At 37.4% G+C, this 16,634-nt stretch overlaps 5 annotated features.

Annotated features, from left to right (window-relative positions):
* Positions 1 to 5,866: part of a mobile genetic element that runs on past the window's edge.
* Positions 5,867 to 7,209: 1,343 nt separating this feature from the next.
* Positions 7,210 to 7,241: a mobile genetic element.
* Positions 7,242 to 7,377: 136 nt separating this feature from the next.
* Positions 7,378 to 12,749: a mobile genetic element.
* Positions 12,750 to 15,204: 2,455 nt separating this feature from the next.
* Positions 15,205 to 15,529: a mobile genetic element.
* A 434-nt stretch (positions 15,530 to 15,963) lies between these two features.
* Positions 15,964 to 16,634: part of a mobile genetic element that runs on past the window's edge.

Here is a 16,634-nt window from a genome sequence, read left to right as displayed (position 1 = left end):
GTGGTATGTCCTGATTTTTTTTTTTTTGTTTTTTCTTAATTTTAGTTTTGTATACATCATTATTCTATATATTTCATTAATTCATTTGTGGGTATTGGCTTAAAATTACAGATTGGATTTAGGTGCTTAATTATATTGGTGACACATTCATTGTTTATTTCTTTATTTTCATTACTATACACTTTGTTTTCTTTTCTCAAAATATAATTGTGAATCTGTGTAGTCTAACTGGTAGCCATTTGAGTCGGGGTATGGGTTTGATTAATTTTCTTTCGTTTTTTGAATTGTGTTTTGTAGTAATGCATAGCTCTGTTTCTATTAGTAATTTTGTAATGGTCAGCGTCTGTTTGTTCTACGTTTTTGGTTGGTTTATATGGGTTGTCCAATTTGCCTTTTTGTAATGGTCCTTTTCTGTATCTTGTGTCGATATCGTGGTCTTCTCTACCTTTGTTTAATTTGTCTATTTTAGTTCTCTTTAGTTCCTGCGTGTTCAAGGTAGGTTGTCCTGCGTATAAGAATATGTGAGCGGGCGTTTGTCCCGTGGTGTCATGTTTTGTTTTGTGATTGTAAGTATAAAGTATAGTTTCTATTTTACTCAGGTCTGTTTCAGTATTTTTCATAGTATTGATTATTCTTATTTTTTCGTTAATGGTCTTATGAAAACGTTCTATATCTGCTACTCCTGTTTTTGTGGTATTTAGCTGTAGTTCTACTCCTTCTGTTTCTAACCATTCTTTTAATGCTAGACTTGAAAATGCACCATCTCTGTCTGCTTTTAATAGCTTCGGTTTTCCCAATTGATTAAATATGCGCATCAGGGCGTTCTTGCATTCTATCCAGTCCTTGGTTTTTATCTGCTCTAGTGTAGCGAATTTTGAATAAGTGTCTATGCAGCTCAAATAGTGTTTGCCTTCGACTGAATAAATATCTATAACGAATTTGTCTCTACAGAATTCTATACTTGGCGTGAGTTTAAATGGGACTTTGGTATTTCTATGCTCTGACTTTGCTAGATTACAAACTTGACATTCGTTTATAATGTTTTGGATTTGTAGTTGGCTATTTGGAAAAAAGTAGTTTTCACTAAATAATTTCTTAGTTTTCTGGATTCCTGGGTGCAATAACTTTTCATGGGATTGAAGGATTAATTCCTTAAATTCTGCATATGATTTAATGTTTTTTAGTAAAGTTAGGCTTCTAATTACCTTTGTGGTGCTTGGGTTGATAATTTCTTTATGGGCTGCCTGTATTGTTTCAAAATCAGCGTCGCTGTCTATGTATAAAGCGCTGTGGTTGTTTACGAAGTAATCTATCAAATACTGTTTGGCTTTTTTATGAGTGAGTGTTTCGTACGAAATATGAATGATCTTTTTCTTATAATAATTCTCCTGTTTTACTTTTTCTGGTCCCTTAGTGAAAATGACTTGTCTATTGTAATTATTTACCGCTTTTTCTGTTAGGGAAATTAAATTCTGGTTGTCTTCTTGGGCGCTGTGCTGTGTAGCTTCAGTAAAGAACGCTTCCTCTATAGTAATCCTGGATAGGGCATCTGCTACATGATTTTCTTTGCCTTTGACGTATTTAATATCGAAGTCGTATTCTGCAAGTCTGAATTTCCACCTTGTTAATTTAGCGTTGGGCTCCTTCATCTTGTGCAACCAGCACAACGGTTGGTGATCACTTGCTATTTCAAAATGTCGACCTAGCAAATAGTGTCTAAACGTTTTCGTTGCCCAAACAATAGCTAGTAGTTCTTTTTCAATCGTACTGTAGTTTGTTTCATGGTCGTTAAGTGTTCTGCTAATATAACTTATGGGGTGACCATCTTGAGAAAGTACTGCTCCTAGAGCTACATTACTAGCGTCTGTTGTGAGTACAAATTTTTTCTTGAAGTCTGGTGATCGAAGTATGGGATCGTTTGAAATAAGGAGTTTTAACCTTTTGAATGCCTCAATATATTCCGGGTTTTTAATATCTACTTTTTTGTCCTTTTTAAGACATGTTGTTAGGGGTTTTGCAATCTGTGCGAAATGGGGTATGAACTTTCTATAAAAACCTGTGAGTCCTAAAAATGATTTTATCTCCTTCGGCTTAGTAGGAAGGGGGTAATTTTCTATTGCTCGTAGTTTTTCCGGGTTAGGTCTTATACCTTCTGGAGAAACCATATGTCCTAAGAAATATGTGTCGTGTTTTAAAAACTCGCATTTATCTAATTGGAGTTTTAGATTAGCATTAGATAATGCTTGAAAGACTGCTCTAAGGGATTGAAGATGTTCCTCTAAGGAAGCTGAAAATACAATAATGTCGTCCAAGTATACCATACAGATTTTATTTAATAGTGGACGAAGTACATCGTTCATACATCGTTGGAAGGTAGCTGGGGCGTTTTTCAGTCCAAATGGCATACGCGTATACTCGTAATGCCCTGTCTTAGTTGTGAAGGCTGTTTTGGGGATAGACTCGGGGTCCATTTCTATTTGGTGAAACCCTTTGATTAAGTCAATTGTAGTAAAATAGTTGCAGCCTCCTAACTTGCTTAAGATTTCGTCCATATTTGGTATTGGGTATTTGTCTGCTATTGTTATTTCATTGAGGTAACGGTAGTCTATGGCTATTCTGTATTTCTTCTGTCCGGAGATGTCTGGTTTCTTGGGTACTACTACAATGGGGCTACAATAAGGGGAATTGCTTTCTCGGATTATTCCCTGATCTAACATTTCTTTTATTTGGTTTTCTACTTCGGTATCTAGTCCGGGTGCGTATCCGTAAGGCTTTCTGTATACTGGGTCATTATGGGATGTTCTAATAGTGTGTTTTACGTTATTAGTGAATGTGAGCTGGTCTCCCTTCTTATATTGAAGGTCCTGGAATTCTTTTAGGAGGGTTATCAATTTTGCTTTTTCTTCGGAATTTAAGTGGTCTAGCCTAAAGGAATTATTCTGTGTATCTTGAATATGTATTTCTTCTGAAGGAAGGAAGGCATCGATCATTTCGTGCACGTGTCCGTATATTGTAACTGTACGGGGTCCGTAATTTACTGATGTAGTTCCCTCGTCAAGTAATTGTCGTCCTAAAATCAAGTCGTATTTAGTTGAAAAAGGATATATGAAAAAATCGTATGGTTTAGGGAAAAGATTATTTTTGGGTAACGTTACTTTCTTTTGTGCAATGAACTGGCCATTACTTGAGTTTATTTTCTTTGCTATCTCTTGGATTGGTAATTTGAAAAAATTTTGAGTGGCCATATTTACTGTTGAGCCTGTGTCTATTAAGCATTTTAAATTGAGTCCTTTGTGTTTAATAATTATGAATTGGCTTGTTCCGAGGCTTGGGGCCGAAAATTCTCAGCCGTTTGAGCTTCTGTTATTAATTCCATAGGAGGTTCAGTTGGCTCTTCTCGTGCCTCTGCCATCTCTTGTATGCCAACCGGATGTTGTTGTGGGGGGTCGTAAGGCATGTAATAAATCGGGATGTTGTTGGGGGGCGGCCCGTAAGGCATGTAAAGATCGAAAGGATATTGGGGATGATTCCCGTAATGCATGTAAGGATTGAACTGTTGATGAGTTTGGTCTAATTCTTCTTGGTAATGAGCCTCATCAAAACTCATACGTGATTGTCCACTGTCAGACGGTCGTTGTCTCTTTAGTGCTGGTCCACCGGTCGTTATATTTTCTCTTGTATTTAGTGCGTTTGAATAACTAAGTCCTGGTCGGTTCTGGTCAAATGTATGTTGACGATTCAATGGTCTAGGTTGAGCTATAACAGATACGTTAGGTTGAGGGTGAAGTTGACGGTATTGGTATTGGGAAAACGGATTAGGGTTAGTTCTGGGTAATTGAGGTGGTATATATGAAATTGGTTGGCGAATTGGTTGATACATGGCGTTGTATGATGGTTGGAATGGTGTTGTATGATTATAGTAGTTAGTTGTTTGTCTGTGAGTTGCATTGTTAGGTGATTTAATGGGATTTGAGACTGGCTTTGTATTGTTCTTGTATGTAGTTGCTATTTCATAAATTCCCTTTTCTTGCAATATATTTATTAATGATCTTAAATTCGGAATTTCGCATTTAACTATTCTTAACTGTATGTGAATTGGTAATCTTAGAATTAATGTTTCTATACTGGTTCGTATTAGTTGGTTATACAGGGTAGTTTCTGCAGTGTCGCTTTCTAAGTCTAACTTATTTGTTAATATCTGCCGTCTACGTTCGGCTTCTTCTAAAAATTCACGAACGTTACCTCGGAATTGGGTATTCCGGAAGTCCTCCAATAGTAGATGATTTGGTCTCTGGGGTTTGTAGTTTAGGATCAGATGAGTCCTGAGTTCCGTCCAGGTGGTGAGGTTCGTAACTCCTAGTGTGCGGATGACCTCTCCCGCGATGTTGCGCTCAATGTGTCCGAAGATGGTGAGCTTCTGCCGTTCGTCGGTCGTTTGATATAGTGCCAGGATGAAATCGATGCGGCTGATGAACGTATACAGGGTCTGTGGGTCCCCGTTGAATTGTTCGACTCCATTTATTTGTCGTTCAACTTGAATCATGTTCGAGTCGGACAGTATTATTGGGCTTGGTGCTGCTACTGCCATTTTTTTTTTTTTTTTTATTAGAGTACAAAATTGTTGGTTTCTTTTTTTTTTGTTTTTAAATGTTTATAGTTGCTGATGTTTCGTGAGTAGCGGTTATTTCATAATTTTATTATTGTTATTTTTATTTTTGTATTGTATAGTTTTAGTTTATTTTTAATTTATTCAAACTTTATATCTTCAGTTTTTTATTTGTCTTAATTTAAATTTTATTCACTCCTATTGATTTTTCACTTATGTTACGTTTGAAGTCTATAACTCTCCTCTCTTGATAACACGTTAAGATTTATTTCTTTTGTTATTTTCCGTTGAGCTTAGATAGAGTTTATTTAGATATATATTTTCTTTAAGTGTATATAGTTTTGTTTTATATGCACTTATTTAATAGTTCGCATTAGAGATTTTTTTTTTTAACTGATTGATTTGGGTTTACTTCCTTATGTTTTCTTTCACTTAGATTTTAATTTTTTCACTTATTTGGTAATTCCTTAATATATTTAGTTTTAGGTTCTTTTTTTTTTATTTTTTATTTTCCAGCAATTCACTTGTTCGGAGTAACCAAAAAAAAATTCTGGATTTATAGCTCCGGTAAATGTTGGAAGTTCACTGTTGTTTAAACAGATGTGTCTCACTGTTCTTTTAAGTGTAGGCGTATTAATGGTCAACACTTCACTTTCACAGTAACACTACGTAAGTTCTTTGGCGGATATCACAGATTACAGGAATTAAAAATTTTATATTTTCGCATCAAGCAATCTTTGAGTTATCCTACCGACTGCGCCAGTTAAATAGTTTTTAATTGAGCCGAACAAATGATCCGTATTTAAACTAAGATCAACGCTGAAAGTTAAATAGTTTTTATTTTTTTAAGTCGAACAAATGATCCGTATTTAAACTAGGATCAACTCCGAAATAAATTAAACACTGAATAAATTCGGTTTTGTTTTTTATTAAATATCGGTTTAAGACTTATTGAACTTTACGGTCTAACTTTCAACTTAAGACTGATTACAAATGTGAGTGAGAATTGAGGAGGGGCCTCTATGGGTTACAGAAATAAAGAATAGGAAAAAAACGGAATATCTCCCAAGGTTGTGAAGTGAAGTAATAACGATCGACACGCAGATAACGCAGAAAATAGCTTTAAACGGTAAAATCATGTGATGTTCTTGGATGTTTACGTTGAGGAGAGCTTGGGAATCCGTTTACAAGAGCGGCCCAGTTTGGGTGGCGCGAATATTCAATTAACTGAGCGTGATGAGTTGGCGTGAATACGTCACTATATATAATAAAGTCAAAATAATCAATTTGGAAATGGGAAATAATTTATTGAAGAACAATTTCGGTGTAATCGATTTTAATTATTTGAAAAAATTATAAGCTTTTCTATTTTCATGTTCTGATGAGAAAAGTTGTACTGTTTCCCAGAAATTGTATTGAAATACTTCACAATTTTGTCACCCTACTAATGTGTTATATCTTGTTTTTTATAAGTATTTAAAAATATTATTGTTTATAATCGATGGTAGACATATGCTTCCAGTTTGAAGTCGAAGTGCTTGCCTTTGAAGGCAGCTATTATAAAGGCTAAACCTTTCGTCAAGTTCCAAGCTAATTAAACCAGACAAATAGTTCCCGCGTTAGTCCCGCAGCTTCCTGCTCATTACACATGCCAGATGTAGCAAATGTCTTAGAATTTCGCACATTTTGGTTATATACAAATATATACATACATGTATGTAGACGTTTATAGTCTTGGAACAGACCGGCAGGCAGGCGCAACATGTGCTGGTATCCGCGGATTTGCGTCTGGGTATGCTCCACTAATAAGAGAAAAAATTTGGTCCAGAACGATCGCCACATTTTTGAACCGCACCACCGAGACCCCAATGCGAAAAATTGGAATCGAGCAAACCAAACGATCATAAAATGCAACTAAACATGCTGAATCCCAAATTCGAAAATATGCAAACTTGCACTTGCTCGAAACAATTGCTTAATAAACCCAGACGTTTCCAATAATATTTTACTGCCGTTACATCTAGATAGCGTTTATACAATGGTTCCATAAACAATTGAAGGTTACAACTCTGAATCATCCGGCAATTCGGTGAGTAACTCGCTATGCAAATCTTGATGTTCAAGAGAGAGGCTCTGATGAATACCTTAAACCAAGCGACTAACGTGTTTTCAATTATGCAAATCCCATTGTAGCATAACTTACGCGACAGATAACCAAGTTTGGGATACTTTCCGTAATAAGTTTTCAATTAAAAAATATTTGATAAGCGGCAGCAGCAGAACACCCAAGTTGGTGAGCGCTGCGTGACTTAATTGCTTTTCGTTGTTGTGCCGCGATTGGCGCTAATTGAAGACAACTTGTTGGACAGCTGCCGGCGGAGATGGAGATGGAGATGGAAATGGTGGTCAATGCTCACTGGTTATTGGTGACTGGCAACTGGCAACTGGTGACCGGTGGCCAGCAATTGGAGCCAACTGCAACCTGTCCCCGGGGCGGTAGACAAACTTTGTTATTGATAATAACCAAGCACCGAGAAAAATAAAATTCGGATATCAAATAGATCACTTCCTATAATACATTATTATAAGAAAGCAAGGCAAGCCTCGACTATCAGATACCTGTTACTTAGCAGTGCACCTTGCAAGAAAAAATAAAATAATAATCATCTAAGATAAAGTTATAGGGCTTCTGTTATCTATCACTCACTTTTCAACGAATATGGTATACCCTTTTAGTAAGCGAGTAACTCTTACATTTGCTTGCATTCATTCAGTACCACTTCAACCTCCGAAGAGATAAGTCGTGCCTCTCAGTCTAAAGCCTCGCTTCGCGTAAGCCCAAAACTCTTATCAGCAAAATCTTGATAAACAAATATCAACCACAAAGAGAAAATAAAAAACTTAACAACAAAAACAACAATACCGCTAATCCGGGCTCAAGCCCTTAACCAACAATCATGACAGACCCACCAAACATTTACAAAATCACTTCAAAAACATACCAATCCCAATTAGGCGAACCTAAATTTATAATTATTAAAAGAAATGACAACAACTCTTTCGAAAGAACTTCACCATTCATCATAAAAAAATCGGTGGACTTTGCCTGTGGAGGAGAAGTTGAGGGATGCAAACGTACAAGAGACGGCAACCTGCTAATAAAAACCAAAAATGAATTACAAGCCAGAAAACTCCTAAAACTAACAAAAATTGCAGATGAGGATGTAACAGCAAGTGAACATAAAACATTAAACTTCTCTAAGGGAGTTATTTACTGTAACGACCTTAGACACATCGACGAAGACACAATTCTACAAGAACTAAAACCACAAAAAGTATCTGAAGTTAAAAAAATAATGAAACGGCAAAACCCCAACTCTAACTCCGACACCAACAACATCACATTAGTTGAAACTGGACTCATAATTATAACCTTTGAATCGCATAAGCTCCCCGAGATAGTACGAATCGGGTACGAAACAGTCCGAGTACGAGACTATATCCCACTCCCACTTCGATGCAAAAAATGCCTCCGCTTCGGTCATCCAACACCCATATGCAAAAGTGTAGAAACTTGCATCAATTGCTCTGAAACAAAACACACAAACGACGGAGAAAAATGCACAAACGAAAAAAACTGCTTAAATTGCCGAAATAACCCAGAACTTGACCATCAACACAGCCCAATTGACCGCAAATGCCCTACGTTCATAAAAAACCAGGAATTAACAGCAATTAAAACCACACAAAAAGTTGACCATAAAACGGCCCAACACATATATTTCGAACGTCACGGCTTCCAAACGAAAAACACCTACGCCAAAACACTTACAAACGGCACAACCCAGAGGACAACAAACACTCCATCACCTAATATTCACACAAACACAACCCAATCACAACAACAAAATCCGCACCACACACCCAAATCAGCAGCACAAAACACTTCAGCTAAGACACCAACAACTGAACCAGCCAAAACAACCTTACTATCCAACCAACCACACCAACACCACCACCACCACAGCTACGACAAACTAGAAGACATGGATACCGACTACACACCTACCAGAAAACCATCTACGGCATACTCATCACAACTCACAGAAGACCTAAAAATAAAAATCTTCCCTAAAGATAAATCCAATAACCTATCCATAAACCTTAAAGCATCAAAACTAAAGGCCAAAGCCCACAAAAACAAGCACACTAACAACAGCGACAGCGAATCCATATAGAACTCTACACAAAACCCTAACCGTTAACACTACCTTTAAGTAAGTTATAAGCTTTAATTTTCTCACAAATGTCCCTAACTATAATCCAATGGAATCTAAAAGGATATCTAAACAACTACAGCCATCTCCTTATTCTAATCAAAAAATACTCCCCCCACATAATTTCCCTCCAAGAAACCCATATACAATACACTAATAACATTCCAACCCCAATAAACTACAAACTATTAACAAATATTGCCACCAACAGATTTGGGGGCGTAGCACTACTAGTGCATAAGTCAATACAACACACTGTCCTCAACATAACAATCGATATAGAAGCAATAGCCATAAATATAGAATCTAAACTTAAATTAAACATATTTTCCACATACATTTCTCCGACCAAAAACATAACTAACCAGACACTCCATAACACATTTAACATACAACAAACACCCTCTCTAATTACGGGAGATTTTAATGGATGGCACCCATCCTGGGGCTCCCCAACAACAAATAAACGAGGAAAAATAACTCATAGATTCATTGACAACATGCACCTTATCCTGTTAAACGACAAATCTCCCACACACTTTTCAACACACAATACATACACACACATAGACCTCACACTCTGCTCTCCAATCCTAGCCCCCCACGCCAAGTGGAAAATACTAAACGATCTTCACGGTAGCGACCATTTCCCTATTATCACAACACTATTCCCAACAACCAATCCACAAAAATTCTACAGACCCTTTTTTAAACTCAAAGAAGCCAACTGGGAACAGTTCAACGCTCTTACCCACCAAACCAACAAGAAATACCCCACCTCCCACAACGTAAACAAAGAAGCCGCTCTAATCAATAGAATCATCCTTTATAGCGCAAACCTCTCCATCCCACAAACCTCACCTAACACACATCCATACAGGGTTCCATGGTGGAATAAACACCTCGACCAATTACGTAAAGAAAAACAACTTGCCTGGAAAAAATTAAACCGCACAATTACTGTTGACAACATTCTAGACTATAGACGCAAAAACGCAATATTTAGATACGAACTAAAAAAGAGGAAAAAAGAAGCTTCCAGCTCTTTCACCTCAACCATCCATCCCACTACTCCCTCATCCAAAATATGGGCCAATATAAGACGCTTCTGCGGACTTAACCCAGCAAAACAAATTCATGCCATCACAAACCCAGTAAATAACGAGACTACATTGGCTAGCAACGAAATTGCTAACATATTCGCACAACATTTCTCTGACCTCTCCGGCGACTGGAACTTTTCAGAGGAGTTCCGGAACAATAAATATAGAAATAACATACATCTCTACACCCCCTCTCCAATAGCCCAAACCATAGAAGAGAACATAACGTATCTAGAACTTAGCTCAGCACTACAAACATTAAAAGGATGTGCTCCAGGACTAAATAGAATCTCGTATCAAATGATCAAAAATAGCTCCCACACAACAAAAAACCGAATAACGAAACTATTTAATGAAATATTCAATAGCCACATACCTCAAGCCTACAAAACAAGCCTAATCATCCCAATCCTTAAGCCAAACACCGACAAAACGAAAACTTCCTCATACCGACCCATCTCCCTCAACTGCTGTATAGCAAAGATACTTGATAAAATAATTGCGAAAAGACTCTGGTGGCTAGTGACATACAACAACCTAATTAACGACAAACAATTCGGGTTCAAAAAAGGCAAATCGACTTCGGACTGTCTACTCTATGTAGACTATCTCATAACGAAGTCAAAAATGCACACCTCCCTCGTCACTCTTGATTTTTCAAGAGCCTTCGATCGAGTAGGTGTGCACTCCATAATCCAGCAATTGCAGGAATGGAAAACGGGTCCCAAAATAATAAAATACATTAAAAACTTCATGAGCAACAGAAAAATAACTGTCCGCGTCGGTCCGCATACATCAAGCCCGTTACCCCTATTCAACGGAATCCCCCAAGGTTCACCCATATCCGTAATACTTTTCCTCATAGCATTCAACAAATTATCCAACATCATATCCCTACATAAAGAAATTAAATTCAACGCATATGCCGACGACTTCTTCCTTATAATAAATTTCAACAAAAACACAAATACAAATTTCAACTTAGACAATCTATTCGACGATATAGAAAATTGGTGCTCCTACTCAGGGGCATCGCTTTCCCTATCCAAATGTCAACACCTCCACATATGCAGAAAACGTCACTGCACATGCAAGATAAGCTGCAACAACTTCCAAATTCCTAGCGTTACGTCCTTAAAAATTCTAGGAATAACCTTAAACAACAAATACAAATGGAACACACACATAAACCTACTTCTACCCAAACTACACAACAAGCTAAATATAATAAAATGCCTATCTAGTCTTAAATTTAACTGCAACACGCATACACTACTTAATGTCGCAAAAGCAACAATTATAGCCAAACTAGAGTATGGTTTGTTTCTGTACGGCCATGCTCCCAAAAGCATTTTAAACAAAATAAAAACACCGTTTAACTCCGCTATCCGTCTAGCTCTCGGCGCATATCGCTCTACCCCAATAAATAACTTACTTTACGAATCGAATACTCCCCCCTTAGAAATGAAACGAGACCTTCAAATAGCCAAACTATCCCAAAACCTAATCCTCTCCAAAAACACACCAATACATAAGTTCTTAAAGCCTAAAAAAGCTAATAAGAAAAAAACATCAACAATAGACCGAACAATCAAACTTAGCCTAGAACTTAATCTACCCTACAAACCAATAAAACTCCATAAAAACAAACCACCATGGACCCTCCCCAATCTAATAGACACGTCACTTAGAATCCATAAGAAAGAACAAACATCTCCAGACCAATACAGAAAATTATACGAACACACAAAGAATAACCTCAAAACACACAATTTCATATTCACTGACGGTTCAAAAATTAATTACACAATATCATTCGCCATTACAACGGAGACAGACGTCTTGAAATACGGCATACTGCCCCCATATTCATCCGTCCTCACCTCCGAAACAATCGCCATCCTAGAAGCAATAGAACTTACTAAAAACCGAAGAGGCAAATTTATTATCTGCTCCGACTCCCTATCAGCAGTAGATTCAATTCAAAACACAAATAATAACAGCTTTTACCCAAGCAGAATACGATCGCTAATAACGCAACACGCACCTAAAATTAAAATAATGTGGATTCCTGGCCATTCAGGAATAAAAGGAAATGAATTAGCCGATCAAGCTGCAAAATCAGCAAGCAGTATGCCACTTATCCTCACCCCAAACATAAATACCACAGATATAAAAAAACACCTTAAAGCCGACCTTGCGACAAAACAGAAAGAACACATAATAAACTGCAGTCCATGGTACCAATCTATTAACACGAACACCTCACACCCATGCGATTACCTTAAACAATCCCACCCAAATTGGACCAGACTCGACCAAATAAAAATAATACGACTTCGACTAGGACACACAAACATAACCCACCAACACTACCTAAATCCCAATTCAATACCAACTTGCCCGTTTTGCCAAGGTGATATTTCTTTAAACCACATATTTAACTCATGCCCATCCCTCCTACAAACCAAGCAAGATATATTTAACAACACCAACCCTCTAGACCTTCTTAGCAAACCCAATCCAGATAACATACAAAAACTCATACTTTTCCTCAAAAAAAACTAAATTATACCACAAAATCTAAAAACAAAACAGGCATTTGTACATAACAAGCCAGCAATTAGTTACCAAATTAGATATTAACTAAATTAAGATATAATAACATTGTAAATAAATATAGCTGTAAGCCCCGTAGCTAATGCTATACTATCTAAGTTAGTCTAGTTTTGTAAACTATTCTATCTATCATAATAATAATAATAATAATTTGCTTGCATTGTAATTATTCAATTATATGTAAGGATCACACAATGATCAAATAAGAAGCAATAAAATACTTTAAAATGTAAATTCACATTTTATTACATTTTCATCAATTGAAAAATCGAGATACATATACAGGATACAGGATTTAATATCTCAATTTAAATGTTAAGGTATTATATTTTTCTCAGTACAATTGCTCAAGAATTATGCGTGGCCAACAGTTCCAAAAGCCATAGTGTCTGGCGTATTCATATTGCTGATTTTCCTGTTCACTTTGAACTAATCGATTTTTACTATATATTTACACTCAGACGGCAGTCACATGCCTTAGAGCACAACACAGTTCTATTTCTGGTTCTATGAATATTCATTTTTATTCATAAAGTTATGCAACCGGTGATAAATGGTATTTAAAATAATTTTATCGCTGAGTCTGTATAGTATTCAACGGGTAATTAAAACTATTCGAATTATTCACTTGTGTGCATTCCAAGAATTTCAGCATGAATTGACCCAAATTTTGGAAGCAAAATGAAGACATTTCAATTGCTGTCACTTAACATCAAGTTCAAGTTCACTTGGGGTGCGTCATTAGCGTTGTTTGATACCATAAAATAGTATAGAATGAAACACGTTACAATACTTTTGTAAATTTGACTCAAATCTGACTCAACTTAAGTAAATATACAGATATCTCTGAATCATCTCAGCCACTCTAATCTTATCGATGTGAATAATCGAGATCCGCTACCCGAATCATGTGTGCATTTTTCTCAGCTATGAATAATGTGAAAATTTTGTTTGTTATATTAGTTTTGGCACTCATTGAGCTTAACTTAATTTGTGAATAATTGACAGAGCTAATGCCAGGTATGTGTGTAACATAAACCTTTTCCGCCGGCATCATCAATAATTGATTAAGCATATTTCATTCACACTGGCTAAGGCTAATTAATCAATTTCCCTTTAATTGGCAGAAAGTAATTGCATAGAAATTGATCAAAATTGTTTGCGCTCTGCCAGTTCGCAAATAACACGTATACGACGCATGGGACATGAAAACCCTGGCTATTCCCTCATCCCATCACCACTCCCCTCCCCCCCTTCCACCTTCTCGCACCGTTGTGCAGCGAAGAGTGAAATTCAATTTGTTCCAAAAAAATAAATAACGCAAACGAAGAGGAAGATCGCAAAATAGTTTCGGTCACAAAATCGCAACCCGTAATTGCATTTCGCTTTAAAGAGGCTTTAAAATTATGCAAAACGCATTTGAGCTGCAGGCACGAAGCACGACGACCATCCATGTCAATGACAGATACCAGTATTCCATTCACCACCCACCACCCACCCACCATCCACAGTCCACCACCCCTTTTGGCCCCACAAAAGCGCCTGCAATTGCAGCCACAACAAGTAAAGCGAAATTTGGCCGGAGCGAAGAAACTCCCTGCTCACACTTTACCCTCCTTGCCCCATCAGATTGCACTGGAAAAAATCCTGGTCAAGATTTTGAAAAATTTGTTGATTGGAATAGGATATGAAGATGTAAAAAATATGTGATTCAATTTGAAATATGTTTTAATCTCTTTCATAATAACCAAGCGATTCGTTTATGAGTTTCACAATTCAAAAATCGTAAGGTATACTAACCACTCAGATTGTTGCAACTTGCAAGTGCAGTTGTCGCCGTTTCGATTGCTCCGTCAATTCTTGTGCGCATACATATAATTTTATGCTTATGCTCGTGTTTGCCTTGTGGAAATGTGAGATTTTACCGCATATGAAGAAAGAAAAACATGAGACGTTCAAAATGTTTAAAAAAAAAAAGAAAACGGAGAAATGAAAACACAGGCGACTTTGACACTTTGGACTTTGAGCTTGCCCGTACATTTTATGCTAACTAGGCAAGAATTCTGTGTGGACACAAGACAAAGTTCAATTGCATCAAATTGGTGGAAAACAGACTAAGACAAAAAAATAAACGAAAATTGAGTGCGACGCCATCAATCATGAGCATCAATCAGAAGCGGCCAAAGGAAATCGAAACTTTGAAGTTAGCGGCATGCCACATTCATGGACCAGCCGTTTTGCGGTCCATTTCAATTGGAACACAGTAGCAAACAGGCAACAAAATGTGGCAGCAGGCAAACGGGCCATGTATGTATTACTTATTTGGAAAGTGAGATCTTGGCGTGAACACATTTAGAAGGAACTCCTAGGAATTGGGCCAAATAAATATGATTGGCCAAGGTGATCTCACTTTTCACGTGAATAGTATTAATATGTTCTTCTTATAGCCAACTGTGCCAACTGACATCACTGCCGCTTTCAGCACATATATAAATTGTAGTTTGCAAAGGGAAAATATGCAGCAGGCGTAAATAAATTTGCAGCGGAAATGAGACATTTGTTTGATTACCGGCCAACTTTATTATATTTTTTTTTTAAATCAAGAGAGAGAGAATGCTTTAGTCGAGTTCCCAGACCCGTTACTCAGCTAGTGCGAATGGGAACGCGAAATTTCATAATTTTTCTGGGATATCAATAGATATTGGGACATGAAATTTAAAAAAAAAAATTATATTGCTTAAAAGTGTAGGCGTGACCGGTTTGGGGGTTTTGTTGGCGAAAGGAGGGGCGTGGCCAGTGTTTTAGTATACAGATAAAAAATTGGCAAGACAGACAACAAAACGAAGAAAAATCTAAACAGTTTTCAAAAGTGTGGGCGTGGCAGTTTTGGGCGTTAAAGTTCCTGAGATTTCGACGTTCATATGCCCTTTGCATACTTCTCAACGAATCTAGGATACCCTTTTCCTCTACGAGTAATGGGTGTAATTACAGAGTTCTAGTTTTTACATCCCAGAAGCGTCTTCTTACCTTAATTAATCAAATCTTTTGTTTTCTTATCCCTATCTATTGATTACACTTGCCTCTAAGGTTATCCTAAGCTTATTAATTATGGATTTAGGCCACTCGCTTTTGATGACTTTAAAGCTGTAATGCGGTTCAGAATCTTTGAATCCACCCATCTGCAAGCAGTGCCAAATATTCAGCATGCAGATATGCTAACAAGAAGACAAACAGATTTTGGCACGCTTCGAAGAAAGCTATTTTCGGAGCTATTTTCAAACGCAGACAGACCATAAATTAATAGAGGAGAAAACACAAAATGTCAGTTGAGCTTGACATCCAACACAAAGTTTTAGAATTTTTTTTTTTTTTTTTTTTGTGTAGCCTTTTATTTTTTATTTAAAATCTGTCCTAGTGGACAATAATTAAATTTTTTGGAGGGAAACATTAACTTAAGGGGAGTACATCGAGTGTACTTGGGTAGGGGTTAAGTATGATTAAGTATGTTGAGTAAGGTCAAGCGGGTGCGTTCTCTGCAGGCGTCTTAGGGATTGGCTATGGTCTAGAAGGTTGATGGCCAGGTGGTTGTGGTGGTTCTCCAGTCTGTTAGCATATCTCACACTGTGACTGTAGAATTCGTTGTCTACCCATGGAATCTCGAGCTCCTCGTGGATGGCGGAATTTTCGTGGTAGGGATGGGCGTTGGAGACTATTCTCAAACATCTGTTTTGAAATCGCTGGATCTTCCTTCTATGTGATGTGCTTGCAGTGCCACACAGCTGAATTCCGTACGTCCAGATTGGCTTGAGAATAGTCTTGTAGACGAGAATCTTTAGTTTCTCTCGCAGCTTGGACTTTTTACCGATGAGCCAGTGGAGTTGCTTTAGGCGTATGTTGGCCTGGATACGCTTTCTGTTGATGTGGGGGCCACAAGTCAGCCTTCTGTCCAGGGTCAGCCCTAAGTATTTGGGGGTGCTGGAGGTAGGGATTGTGTCGCCGTCGAGTGAGACCGGGGGGCATTCTCCTCTG

Source organism: Drosophila melanogaster, chromosome 3L, assembly GCF_000001215.4.
Source record: "Drosophila melanogaster chromosome 3L".
Lineage (NCBI taxonomy): Eukaryota > Metazoa > Arthropoda > Insecta > Diptera > Drosophilidae > Drosophila > Drosophila melanogaster.
This window is presented reverse-complemented; position numbering and strand designations above follow the sequence as displayed.